The sequence below is a fragment of the Rutidosis leptorrhynchoides genome, chromosome 5 (assembly GCF_046630445.1).
Source record: "Rutidosis leptorrhynchoides isolate AG116_Rl617_1_P2 chromosome 5, CSIRO_AGI_Rlap_v1, whole genome shotgun sequence".
NCBI classification, from domain to species: Eukaryota; Viridiplantae; Streptophyta; class Magnoliopsida; order Asterales; family Asteraceae; genus Rutidosis; species Rutidosis leptorrhynchoides.
In genome coordinates, this window is record NC_092337.1 from 448,370,314 (window position 1) to 448,384,353 (window position 14,040).

Genomic DNA, 14,040 nt, shown 5'->3' on the forward strand with positions numbered 1-14,040 from the left:
CCTTAATGGTGTACGGAGAAAAGGGCAACACGAAGCTACATCTTATTAGTAATTTGAAGGCACAAAAACTAATAAGAAAAGGTTGCTATGCTGTTCTAGCACACGTCGAGAAAGTACAAACTGAAGAAAAGAGTATCAATGATGTTCCCGTCGCAAAAGAATTTCCCGATGTATTTCTGAAAGAATTATCGGGATTACCCCCACATCGATCCGTTGAATTTCAAATAGATCTTGTACCAGGAGCTGCATCAATAGCTCGTGCTCCTTACAGACTCGCACCCAGCGAGATGAAAGAACTGCAAAGCCAATTACAAGAACTTTTAGAGCGTATTTTCATTCGACCAAGCACATCACCGTGGGGAGCTCCAGTTTTGTTTGTCAAGAAGAAAGATGGTACATTCAGGTTGTGTATCGACTACCGAGAGTTGAACAAACTTACCATCAAGAACCGCTACCCACTACCGAGAATCGATGACTTATTTGATCAACTACAAGGCTCATCGGTTTATTCGAAGATCGATTTACGTTCTGGATATCATCAAATGCGAGTAAAGGAGGATGATATTCCAAAAACTGCTTTTAGGACGCGTTATGGTCATTACGAGTTTATGGTTATGCCGTTTGGATTGACTAACGCACCAGCTGTGTTCATGGACCTTATGAACCGAGTGTGTTGGCCATATCTTGACAAGTTTGTCATTGTCTTCATCGATGACATACTTATTTACTCAAAGAATGATCAAGAGCACGAAGAACATTTGAGAAAAGTGATAGAAGTATTGAGGAAAGAAAAACTGTACGCTAAGTTTTCAAAGTGTGCATTTTGGTTGGAAGAAGTTCAATTCCTCGGTCACATAGTGAACAAAGAAGGTATCCAGGTGGACCTGGCGAAGATCGAAACCGTTGAAAAGAAGGATACCCCAAAAACTCCGAAGCATATACGTCAATTTTTAGGACTAGCTGGTGACTACAAAAGGTTCATCCAAGACTTTTCCAGAATAGCAAAACCCTTGACTGCATTAACGCATAAAGGGAAGAAATTTGAATGGAAGGATGAACAAGAGAAAGCGTTTCAGTTATTGAAGAAAAAGCTAACTACGGCACCTATATTGTCATTGCCTTTGTGAATTATTGTGACGCATCAAAGCAAGGTCTCGGTTGTGTATTAATGCAACGAATGAAGGTGATTGCTTATGCGTCTAGACAATTGAAGATTCACGAACAAAATTATACGACGCATGATTTGGAATTAGGCGCGGTTGTTTTTGCATTAAAGACTTGGAGGCACTACTTATTTGGGGTCAAAAGTATTATATATACCGACCACAAAAGTCTTCAACACATATTTAATCAGAAACAACTAAATATGAGGCAGCGTAGGTGGATTGAATTGTTGAATGATTACGACTTTGAGATTCATTACCACCCGGGGAAGGAAAATGTGGTAGCCGACGCCTTGAGCAGGAAGGACAGAGAACCCATTCGAGTAAAATCTATGAATATAATGATTCACAATAACCTTACTACTCAAATAAAGGAGGCGCAACAAGGAGTTTTAAAAGAGGGAAATTTAAAGGATGAAATACCCAAAGGATCGGAGAAGCATCTTAATATTCGGGAAGACGGAACCCGGTATAGGGCTGAAAGGATTTGGGTACCAAAATTTGGAGATATGAGAGAAATGGTACTTAGAGAAGCTCATAAAACCAGATAATCAATACATCCTGGAACGGGGAAGATGTACAAGGATCTCAAGAAACATTTTTGGTGGCCGGGTATGAAAGCCGATGTTGCTAAATATGTAGGAGAATGTTTGACGTGTTCTAAGGTCAAAGCTGAGCATCAGAAACCATCAGGTCTACTTCAACAACCCAAAATCCCGGAATGGAAATTGGAAAACATTACCATGGATTTCATCACTAAATTGCCAAGGACTGCAAGTGGTTTTGATACTATTTGGGTAATAGTTGATCGTCTCACCAAATCAGCACACTTCCTGCCAATAAGAGAAGATGACAAGATGGAGAAGTTAGCACGACTGTATTTGAAGGAAGTCATCTCCAGACATGGAATACCAATCTCTATTATCTCTGATAGGGATGGCAGATTTATTTCAAGATTCTGGCAGACATTACAGCAAGCATTAGGAACTCGTCTAGACATGAGTACTGCCTATCATCCACAAACTGATGGGCAGAGCGAAAGGACGATACAAACGCTTGAATACATGCTACGAGCATGTGTTATTGATTTCGGAAACAGTTGGGATCGACATCTACCGTTAGCAGAATTTTCCTACAACAACAGCTACCATTCAAGCATTGAGATGGCGCTGTTTGAAGCACTTTATGGTAGAAAGTGCAGGTCTCCAATTTGTTGGAGTGAAGTGGGGGATAGACAGATTACGGGTCCGGAGATAATACAAGAAACTATCAAGAAGATCATCCAAATTCAACAACGGTTGAAAACCGCCCAAAGTCGACAAAAGAGCTACGCCGACATTAAAAGAAAAGATATAGAATTTGAAATTGGAGAGATGGTCATGCTTAAGGTTGCACCTTGAAAAGGTGTTGTTCGATTTGATAAACGAGGGAAATTAAAGCCAAGGTATATTGGACCATTCAAGATTATTGATCGTGTCGGACCAGTAGCTTACCGACTTGAGTTACCTAAACAACTCACGACTGTACATAACACTTTCCACGTCTCGAATTTGAAGAAATGTTTTGCTAAAGAAGATCTCACTATTCCGTTAGATGAAATCCAAATCAACGAAAAACTTCAATTCATCGAAGAATCCGTCGAAATAATGGATAGTGAGGTTAAAAGGCTTAAGCAAAACAAGATACCAATTGTTAAGGTTCGATGAAATGCTCGTAGAGGACCCGAGTTCACCTGGGAATGAGAAGATCAGATGAAGAAGAAATACCCGCATTTATTTCCAGAAGATACGTCAACACCTCCAATTGCTTAAAATTTCGGGACGAATTTTTTTTAACGGGTAGGTACTGTAGTGACCCGAACTTTTCCATGTTTATATATATATTAAATGAAATTGTTATTTACATGATTATGTATTTCCAACATATTAAGCAATCAAACTTGTTAAGACTTGATTAATTGAAATAGGTTTCATATAGACAATTGACCACCCAAGTTGACCGGCGATTCACGAACGTTAAAACTTGTAAAAACTATATGATGACATATATATGGATATATATATATAGTTAACATGATATTATGATAAGTAAACATATCATTAAGTATATTAGCAATGAACTACATATGTAAAAACAAGACTACTAACTTAGTGATTTTGAAACGAGACATATATGTAACGATTATCGTTGTAACGACATTTAATGTATATATATCATATTAAGATATATTAATACATCATGATATCATGATAATTTAATAATTTAACATCTCATTTGATTTACTAAACAATGGGTTAACAACATTTAACAAGATCGTTAACCTAAAGGTTTCAAAACAACACTTACATGTAACGACTAACGATGACTTAACGACTCAGTTAAAATGTATATACATGTAGTGTTTTAATATGTATTCATACACTTTTGAAAGACTTCAAGACACTTATCAAAATACTTCTACTTAACAAAAATGCTTACAATTACATCCTCATTCAGTTTCATCAACAATTCTACTCGTATGCACCCGTATTCGTACTCGTACAATACACAGCTTTTAGATGTATGTACTATTAGTATATACACTCCAATGATCAGCTCTTAGCAGCCCATGTGAGTCACCTAACACATGTGGAAACCATTATTTGGCAACTAGCATGAAATATCTCATAAAATTACAAAAATATGAGTAATCATTCATGACTTATTTACATGAAAACAAAATTACATATCCTTTATATCTAATCCATACACCAACGACCAAAAACACCTACAAACACTTTCATTCTTCAATTTTCTTCATCTAATTGATCTCTCTCAAGTTCTATCTTCAAGTTCTAAGTGTTCTTCATAAATTCTACAAGTTCTAGTTTCATAAAATCAAGAATACTTCCAAGTTTGCTAGCTTACTTCCAATCTTGTAGAGTGATCATCCAACCTCAAGAAATCTTTCTTATTTACAGTAAGATATCTTTCTAATACAAGGTAATACTCATATTCAAACTTTGGTTCAATTTCTATATCTATAACAATCTTATTTCGAGTGGAAATCTTACTTGAACTTGTTTTCGTGTCATGATTCTGCTTCAAGAACTTCGAGCCATCCAAGGATCCATTGAAGCTAGATCCATTTTTCTCTTTTTCAGTAGGTTTATCCAAGGAACTTAAGGTAGTAATGATGTTCATAACATCATTCGTTTCATACATGAAAAGCTATCATATTCGAAGTGGTAAACTTGTAATCACTAGAACATAGTTTAGTTAATTCTAAACTTGTTCGCAAATAAAGTTAATCCTTCTAACTACACTTTTAAAATATGTTCTATATCTATATGATATGCTAACTTAATGATTTAAAACCCGAAAACACGATAAACGCCATAAAATCGGATTTGCGCAGTCGTAGTTACTACCGGGGGCTGTTTTGGTTTGGATAATTAAAAACTATGAAAAACTTTGATTTAAAAGCTATACTTCTGGGAAAATGATTTTTCTTATGAACATGAAACCATATCCAAAAATCATGGTTAAACTCAAAGTGAAAGTATGTTTTTCCAAACAGTCATCAAGATGTCGTTCTTTCGACGAAAATGACTACCTCTTTCAAAAACAACTTGTAACTTGTATTTCTGACTATAAACCTATACCTTTTCTGTTTAGTTTCATAAAGTCAAGTTCAATACGAAACCGTGGCCGCTTAAATCACTCAAAACGGATTAGAAACGAAGAAATGGCGAGCAAAACAAAATTGGTAAAAACTACTCATTTTAGCTACGTGAAAATTGGTAACAAATCTATTCCAACCATAACTTAATCAACTTGTATTGTATATTATGTAATCTTGAGATACCATAGACACGTATACAATGTTTCGACCTATCATGTCGACACATCTATATATATTTCTGAACAACCATAGACACTCTATATGTGAATGTTGGAGTTAGCTATACAGGGTTGAGGTTGATTCCAAAATATATATAGTTTGAGTTGTGATCAATACTGAGATATGTATACACTGGGTTGTGGATTGATTCAAGATATATATATTAAATTATTCATGTACGATCAATTGTGGACTTCTAACATCGGACCGCTAACTGGACAACTAAAAATCATCAACACGTAATAAAGAAAATATTGTGAATATATTTTGATCATATTTTGATATATGTATATATTGTTATAGGTTCGTGAATCAACCCGTGACCAAGTCAAATTCTCGACGAAGTGATATTTGGTGAAAGTGAGTTATAGTCCCACTTTTAAAATCTAATATTTTTGGGATGAGAATACATGCAGGTTTTATAAATGATTTACAAAATAGACACAAGTACGTGAAACTACATTCTATGGTTGAATTATCGAAATCGAATATGCCCCTTTTTATTAAGTCTGGTAATCTAAGAATTAGGGAACAGACACTCTAATTGATGCGAATCCTAAAGATAGATCTATTGGGCCTAACAAACCCCATCCAAAGTACCGGATGCTTTAGTACTTCGAAATTTATATCATATCCGAAGGGTGTCCCGGAATGATGGGGATATTCTTATATATGCATCTTGTTAATGTCGGTTACCAGGTGTTCACCATATGAATGATTTTTATCTCTATGTATGGGATGTATATTGAAATATGAAATCTTGTGGTCTATTGTTACGATTTGATATATATAGGTTAAACCTATAACTCACCAACATTTTTGTTGATGTTTTAAGCATGTTTATTCTCAGGTGATTATTAAGAGCTTCCGCTATCGCATACTTAAATAAGGACGAGATTTGGAGTCCATGCTTGTATGATATTGTGTAAAAACTGCATTCAAGAAACTTATTTCGTTGTAACATATTTGTATTGTAAACCATTATGTAATGGTCGTGTGTAAACAGGATATTTTAGATTATCATTATTTGATAATCTACGTAAAGCTTTTTAAACCTTTATTGATGAAATAAAGGTTATGGTTTGTTTTAAAATGAATGCAGTCTTTGAAAAACGTCTCATATAGAGGTCAAAACCTCGCAACGAAATCAATTAATATGAAACGTTTTTAATCAATAAGAACGGGACATTTCATACAACATCTAAAGTCGTTTATATTGTCTAGATCATTAGTATTTGAGTAGTTTTTGATATACAGCCCAATATCAAGTAATTCCGCACTCGATATTGAAGACAAGATCGATTAATACTGTTTAATCGTTCCTACAAGTGGTATCAGAGCTTTACCATCATTAATCGATCTAGTTTTGTGTCAAAAACAGTGTTTAAATTTTGGGTTTTTGGTGGTTTTGAAAGAAATCATCAAAGATTGAATTTTTAACGTTAAAATCCGTGTTTTTGTTAATCCTACGTGTTAAACAGATCATGCGCAGGGGCGAATCTAGGATTGAAACACAACGGATTCCTGTTTTTTTTCTACAAATTACCCTTCATAATTAGTAGTTGTTTACCTTTAAAAACTATAAATTCAACAAATATATGGGGTCATGTAGTTAAATTTAGTAGTGTCATATACGATTTTATAAGGATTTAATAAAAAGAAATTCAAACTTAATGGGGTCATGGGACCTCACAAGATATAGTGTAGAATCATCCCTGATCATGCGCGCACTTGACATCACTTTTGTCATATATATTTTTATATCCTCCAGACATCATTAGGTGTGACAACCCGGAAATTTTTGACCAAATTTAAACTTTATATTTAAATGATTTAATGTTTTCGACACGATAAGCAAAGTCTGTAATGTTGAGTCACAAAGTTTTGGAACTATATTCATGTAATCAATTATTCTTTGACTGTTCTCGAAGATTCACGAACAATATATATATAACTTAATGTGCATATATATATATATATATATATATATATATATATATATATATATATATATATATATATATATATATATATATATATATGATTTCAAGTTATTTAGTAAACAATAGTAACATTCGATTATTGATTCGATTGATATTTAGATAAGTTAACTAAAACGTTTAAGATGAACCAGTAAAACACTAATTTGCAACAGTATTTTCGAATTGCTACAGTACCCGAAAAGCTACAGTGTTTTCGAAAATCACTATTTGCTACAGTAAAAACTATTTGCTGCAGTAACTTTGCTACAGTAAAACACTATTTCAAAATGAAAATGTATATATGTATATGTATATACTACGAGACGATGATTTATAGAAGCAAATAACCAAAACACTTAATTGATTAAAGCTACACTTCGAGTGACATAGTTTTTCAATGATTAAGTTTAATTTTTGATAAAGGTACATGTCGCGTAACGACAAGTACTAGTTTTCTAAGCGTACGAAAATGCATTTGAGAAACCGGAACCGGGACATAAGTCGAGTGACAACGTACGAGTCAACGGACCAAAAATTACAAGTCAACTATGCACGTGAATATAATATAATATATAATTAATTATATAAATTAAATATATTATATATAATTAAATAATATGTCGACAAGCTACACGATAAATCAATTGTGAGCTGTAATCTAGTCCTATGCGATCGCATGGGAATGTGGCTTGATAGCCATGCGATCGCATGGCTATGGAATTCAGGAAAGATCTATAAAGCAAGCTCGTTTCTCATTTCTCTGATCACTCTATCTCCAAATCTCTCAACTCTCTGTATATATTTATAATTAATATTATTATTATTATTATTATTATTATTATTATTATTATTATTATTATTATTATTATTATTATTATTATTATTATTATTAAGATTAATATTATTATTAATCGTATTATTATTATTTAGTAGTATGAGTATTATTCTTAGTAGTATACATAAAATACTACGACGAGGTCATGAGCGAGTTATTTCAAAACTGGTTTTGCAAGCGGGATAGAGCTAAGAAAACTATGGGTTGTAGCTATGGAGGTTATGGGTAATGTTCATGAGTATTGTTCGCAAGTCAAACCTAGTGTTTATCATCTCCGTTGCGTCTACGTACTTTCCTACAATATTGAATCACAATATTGATACGTGAGCATTCATATCTTATCTTTTATATATTAATAGTGTATCCATGTCTAGTGCTCGAGTATATATGTTTATGCATGTTTGTATGCTTTAATTTTGTCGTTAGATAGTTTATGATGAATCACGAATCACGAATTTGATACATATGCTACTGATATAAAGTATATGATATGCATGTTTTTGGAAAGCTGGCGAAAAATTATTAACTTTTCATTTAGAAATCGCGTGATTTCGATGAACGGATTAAAAGATATGGTCAACTGAATTATGATTAACATTAATTGAAATTGCATTTGAATCTGCAATTGATATTTAAACAACTTGTTTATAAGATTGATAAATTGGATTTTCAAATATTACTAATCGAGTAAATGAATTTCTATATAAGGCACGTTTTGTTGATCAATTGTCAAAGTTGACTGTCTTATCATGTTTTAAAGCTTTATAAACACTATAATCTGATTTTACAAGTATTGAAAAACTATATGAAATAATAAAACATGTTTGATTGCCATGATAATTCAAATATAATATAGCTCCTGAAATAAATAATATTTTGAGTTTGATAAACTATAATTTCGTTCAATTATCAAGACTTATACTATGTTAATAAACATGTATAGATTTAAAGATCATATTGGGTCAGTTTGACTTTTGAGATGACTTTTGTTAACTTTTGCATGTCGATCTCGAGCATTAGGATTGTGATACACTATGACCCAACCTAGCTTATTAGACATGTATTGACCAACATATGTTCTCTAGGTTGAGATCTACGATTAATTTTGCATTCCGAGTTTCGGTCACATTTCAGTGAATGACCTTATGTGCTGCTAAGGTGAGTTTCATTTGCTCCCTTTTTAATTGCTTTTGCAATCTATATTTTTGGGCTGAGAATACATGCACTTTATTTTAAACGCAATGGATACAAGTACATACTAAATTCTACACCGAGTTTGAACCGAAAATCCCTTAGCTTTGGTAACTAGTAACTGCCGGTTATAAGAACTGGTGGGCGCGAGTAGTTATATATGGATCCATAGGGCTTGACATCCCCGTCTGTTCCAGGTATAGAAACCCTAGCCTGAACTATAAAACAGATGTATGCTATTTGAGTTTAGTGCACGTTGGATTGCGTGTATTGTACATGTTGGTTGCATGTATGTTAAAATAGGGGTATTTATTATATAGATGTTAAAGTTTAGTTACCAGGGTGCTCAGTCTTGTAGAATATTTTGATAAACGTTTCTGGATGAAACAACTGAAATCTTGTGGTTCACCTTTATATACAGATTATGCGCAACATTAAAACTATGAACTCACCAACCTTTGTGTTGACACTTTTAAGCATGTTTATTCTCAGGTTCCTAGAAGTCTTCCGCTGTTTGCTTATACGTTATACAAGCTATATGCATGGAGTCATACATGCTTTATTCAAGAAAACTTTGCATTCACAAAATCATCACCATGTATCTTATTTTGACTGCATTGTCAACGGATATTGTAGTGACCCGAACTTTTCCATGTTTATATATATATTAAATGAAATTGCTATTTACATGATTAAGTGTTTCCAACATGTTAAGCAATCAAACTTGGTAAGACTTGATTAATTGAAATAGGTTTCATATAGACAATTGACCACCCAAGTTGACCGGCGATTCACGAACGTTAAAACTTGTAAAAACTATATGATGACATATATATGGATATATATATAGTTAACATGATATTATGATAAGTAAACATATCATTAAGTATATTAGCAATGAACTACATATGTAAAAACAAGACTACTAACTTAATGATTTTGAAACGAGACATATATGTAACGATTATCGTTGTAACGACATTTATTGTATATATATCATATTAAGATATATTAATACATCATGATATCATGATAATGTAATAATTTAACATCTCATTTGATTTAATAAACAATGGGTTAACAACATTTAACAAGATCGTTAACCTAAAGGTTTCAAAACAACACTTACATGTAACGACTAACGATGACTTAACGACTCAGTTAAAATGTATATACACGTAGTGTTTTAATATGTATTCATACACTTTTGAAAGACTACATTACACTTATCAAAACACTTCTACTTAACAAAAATTCTTACAATTACATCCTCGTTCAGTTTCATCAACAATTCTACTCGTATGCACCCGTATTCGTACTCGTACAATACACAGCTTTTAGATGTATGTACTATTAGTATATACACTCCAATGATCAGCTTTTAGCAGCCCATGTGAGTCACCTAACATATGTGAGAACCATCATTTGGCAACTAGCATGAAATATCTCATAAAATTACAAAAATATGAGTAATCATTCATGACTTATTTACATGAAAACAAAATTACATATCCTTTATATCTAATCCATACACCAACTACCAAAAATACCTACAAACACTTTCATTCTTCAATTTTCTTCATCTAATTAATCTCTCTCAAGTTCTATCTTCAAGTTCTAAGTGTTCTTCATAAATTCTACAAGTTATAGTTTCATAAAATCAAGAATACTTCCAAGTTTGCTAGCTTACTTCCAATCTTGTAGAGTGATCATCCAACCTCAAGAAATCTTTCTTATTTACAGTAAAATATCTTTCTAATACAAGGTAATACTCATATTCAAACTTTGATTCAATTTCTATAACTATAATAATCTTATTTCGAGTGGAAATCTTACTTGAACTTGTTTTCGTGTCATGATTCTGCTTCAAGAACTTTCAAGCCATCCAAGGATCCTTTGAAGCTAGATCCATTTTTCTCACTTCCAGTAGCTTTATCCAGAAAACTTGAGGTAGTAATGATGTTCATAACATCATTCGATTCATACATATAAAGCTATCTTATTCGAAGGTTTAAACTTGTAATCACTAGAACATAGTTTAGTTAATTCTAAACTTGTTCGCAAACAAAAGTTAATCCTTCTAACTTGACTTTTAAAATTAACTAAACACATGTTCTATATCTATATGATATGCTAACTTAATGATTTAAAACCTGGAAACACGAAGAACATTGTAAAACCGGACATACGCCGTCGTAGTAACACCGCGGGCTGTTTTGGGTTAGTTAATTAAAAACTATGATAAACTTTGATTTAAAAGTTGTTCTTCTGGGAAAATGATTTTTCTTATGAACATGAAACTATATCCAAAAATCATGATTAAACTCAAAGTGGAAATATGTTTTCTAAAATGGTCATCTAGACGTCGTTCTTTCGACTGAAATGACTACCTTTACAAAAATGACTTGTAACTTATATTTCTGTCTATAAACCTATATTTTTTCCTTTTAGATTCATAAAATAGAGTTCAATATGAAACCATAGCAATTTGATTCACTCAAAACGGATTTAAAATGAAGAAGTTATGGGTAAAACAAGATTGGATAATTTTTCTTGTTGTAGCAACGTGAAAATTGGTAACAAATCTATATTAATCATATCCTAGCTAACTTATATTGTATTATACATGTATTCTAATATATTATGTAATCTTGGGATACCATAGACACGTATACAAATGTTTTGACATATCATATCGACCCATGTGTATATATTATTTGGAACAACCATAGACACTCAATATGCAGTAATGTGGGAGTTAGCTATACAGGGTTGAGGTTGATTCCAAAAATATATATACTTTGAGTTGTGATCTAGCCTGAGACGTGTATACATTGGGTCGTGGATTGATTCAAGATAATATATATCAATTTTTTTCTGTACATCTAACGTTGGACAACTAGTTGTAGGTTACTAACGAGGACAGCTGACTTAATAAACTTAAAACATCAAAATGTATTAAAAGTGTTGTAAATATATTTTGAATATACTTTGATATATATGTACATATTTGTTATAGGTTCGTGAATCGACCAGTGGCCAAGTCTTACTTCCCGACGAAGTAAAAATCTGTGAAAGTGAGTTATAGTCTCACTTTTAAAATCTAATATTTTTGGGATGAGAATACATGCAGGTTTTATAAATGATTTACAAAATAGACACAAGTACGTGAAACTACATTCTATGGTTGAATTATCGAAATCGAATATGCCCCTTTTTATTAAGTCTGGTAATCTAAGAATTAGGGAACAGACACCCTAATTGACGCGAATCCTAAAGATAGATCTATTGGACCTAACAAACCCCATCCAAAGTACCGGATGCTTTACTACTTCGAAATTTATATCATATCCGAAGGGTGTCCCGTAATGATGGGGATATTCTTATATATGCATCTTGTTAATGTCAGTTACCAGGTGTTCACCATATGAATGATTTTTATCTCTATGTATGGGATGTGTATTGAAATATGAAATCTTGTGGTCTATTGATACGATCTGATATATATATAGGTTAAACCTATAACTCACCAACATTTTTGTTGACGTTTAAAGCATGTTTATTCTCAGGTGAATACTAAGAGCTTCCGCTGTTGCATACTAAAATAAGGACAAGATTTGGAGTCCATGTTTGTATGATATTGTGTAAAAACTGCATTTAAGGAACATATGTCGATGTAATATATTTCTATTGTAAACCATTATGTAATGGTCGTGTGTAAACAGTATATTTTAGATTATCATTATTTGATAATCTACGTAATGCTTTTGAAACCTTTATTGATAAAATAAAGGTTATGGTTGTTTTAAAAATGAATGCAGTCTTTGAAAAACGTCTCATATAGAGGTCAAAACCTCGCAACGAAATCAATTAATATGGAACGTTTATAATCAATATGAACGGGACATTTCAGTTGGTATCCGAGCGTTGCTCTTAGAGAACCAGAATTTTGCATTAGTGTATCTTATCTAGTTTGTTAGGATGCATTAGTGAGTCTGGATTTCGATCGTGTTTACTTGAAAAATGACTGTTTAACAAATTTTGTTGGAAACTATATATTTTTAACATGTGAATATTATGTGATATATTAATCTCTTAACGTGTTTGATATTATGTGATAGATGTCTACCTCTAGAACAAGTCCCATTGACTCACCTAATAATAATGAAGAGTCAAATGTAAATTGGAATGATTCGTGAACTGATTCACAAGTTCCCGAAGAGGAACCGGAAGAAGAGTCGGAACCGGAAGAAGAATCGGAACCGGAAGAAGAATCGGAACCGGAAGAAGAAATAGAACCAGTGGGGGAAATAATAAAACGGTTAAGTAGAAGAAAATCACCAACCAACCGACCAAAGTTAATTATGGTCAATGGTGTTTCCGCCAAAGAAGCAAAGTATTGGGAGGATTACCAATTCTTCGATGAATTGGATCCCGACAAGGATTCCGATGATGTTATAGAAATTACCCCAACACAATTTAATAAGGCAAAAGAGAACAATAAGGGAAAGGGCATAAAAATAGAGAAATTTGATTCCAAACCCGATGAACTTTATATGTATCGTCAACACCCGTATTTCTTAAGTTGTGATAATAACCCGGGAACCTCTAAACCACCAGGTTTTTCTAAACCAATGTGGAAAATGACGGCTCGTATTAGGGGAACATCATATATCCCTAGAAACTTGGCAAAACGAACCAAAACCGAAGAAGAAGAAACGAGCGAGCCGGAATAAGATAGTTGTATTCGTGTGGTGTAATATATGTAATATAGTGTGCTTATGCTTTATGATATATGTAAAAATTGCTTGTATTAATAAGTATTTTTTTATGAATCTAACTCTTGTCTATTTTACAGTTTAAAAACACAAAATGGATAGACAACCCAATATTTTAAGAGACCTACCCGGAGACATGATTGATGAAATCTTGTCTAGAGTCGGTCAGAATTCCTCGGCGCAACTATTTAAGGAGAGATCAGTTTGT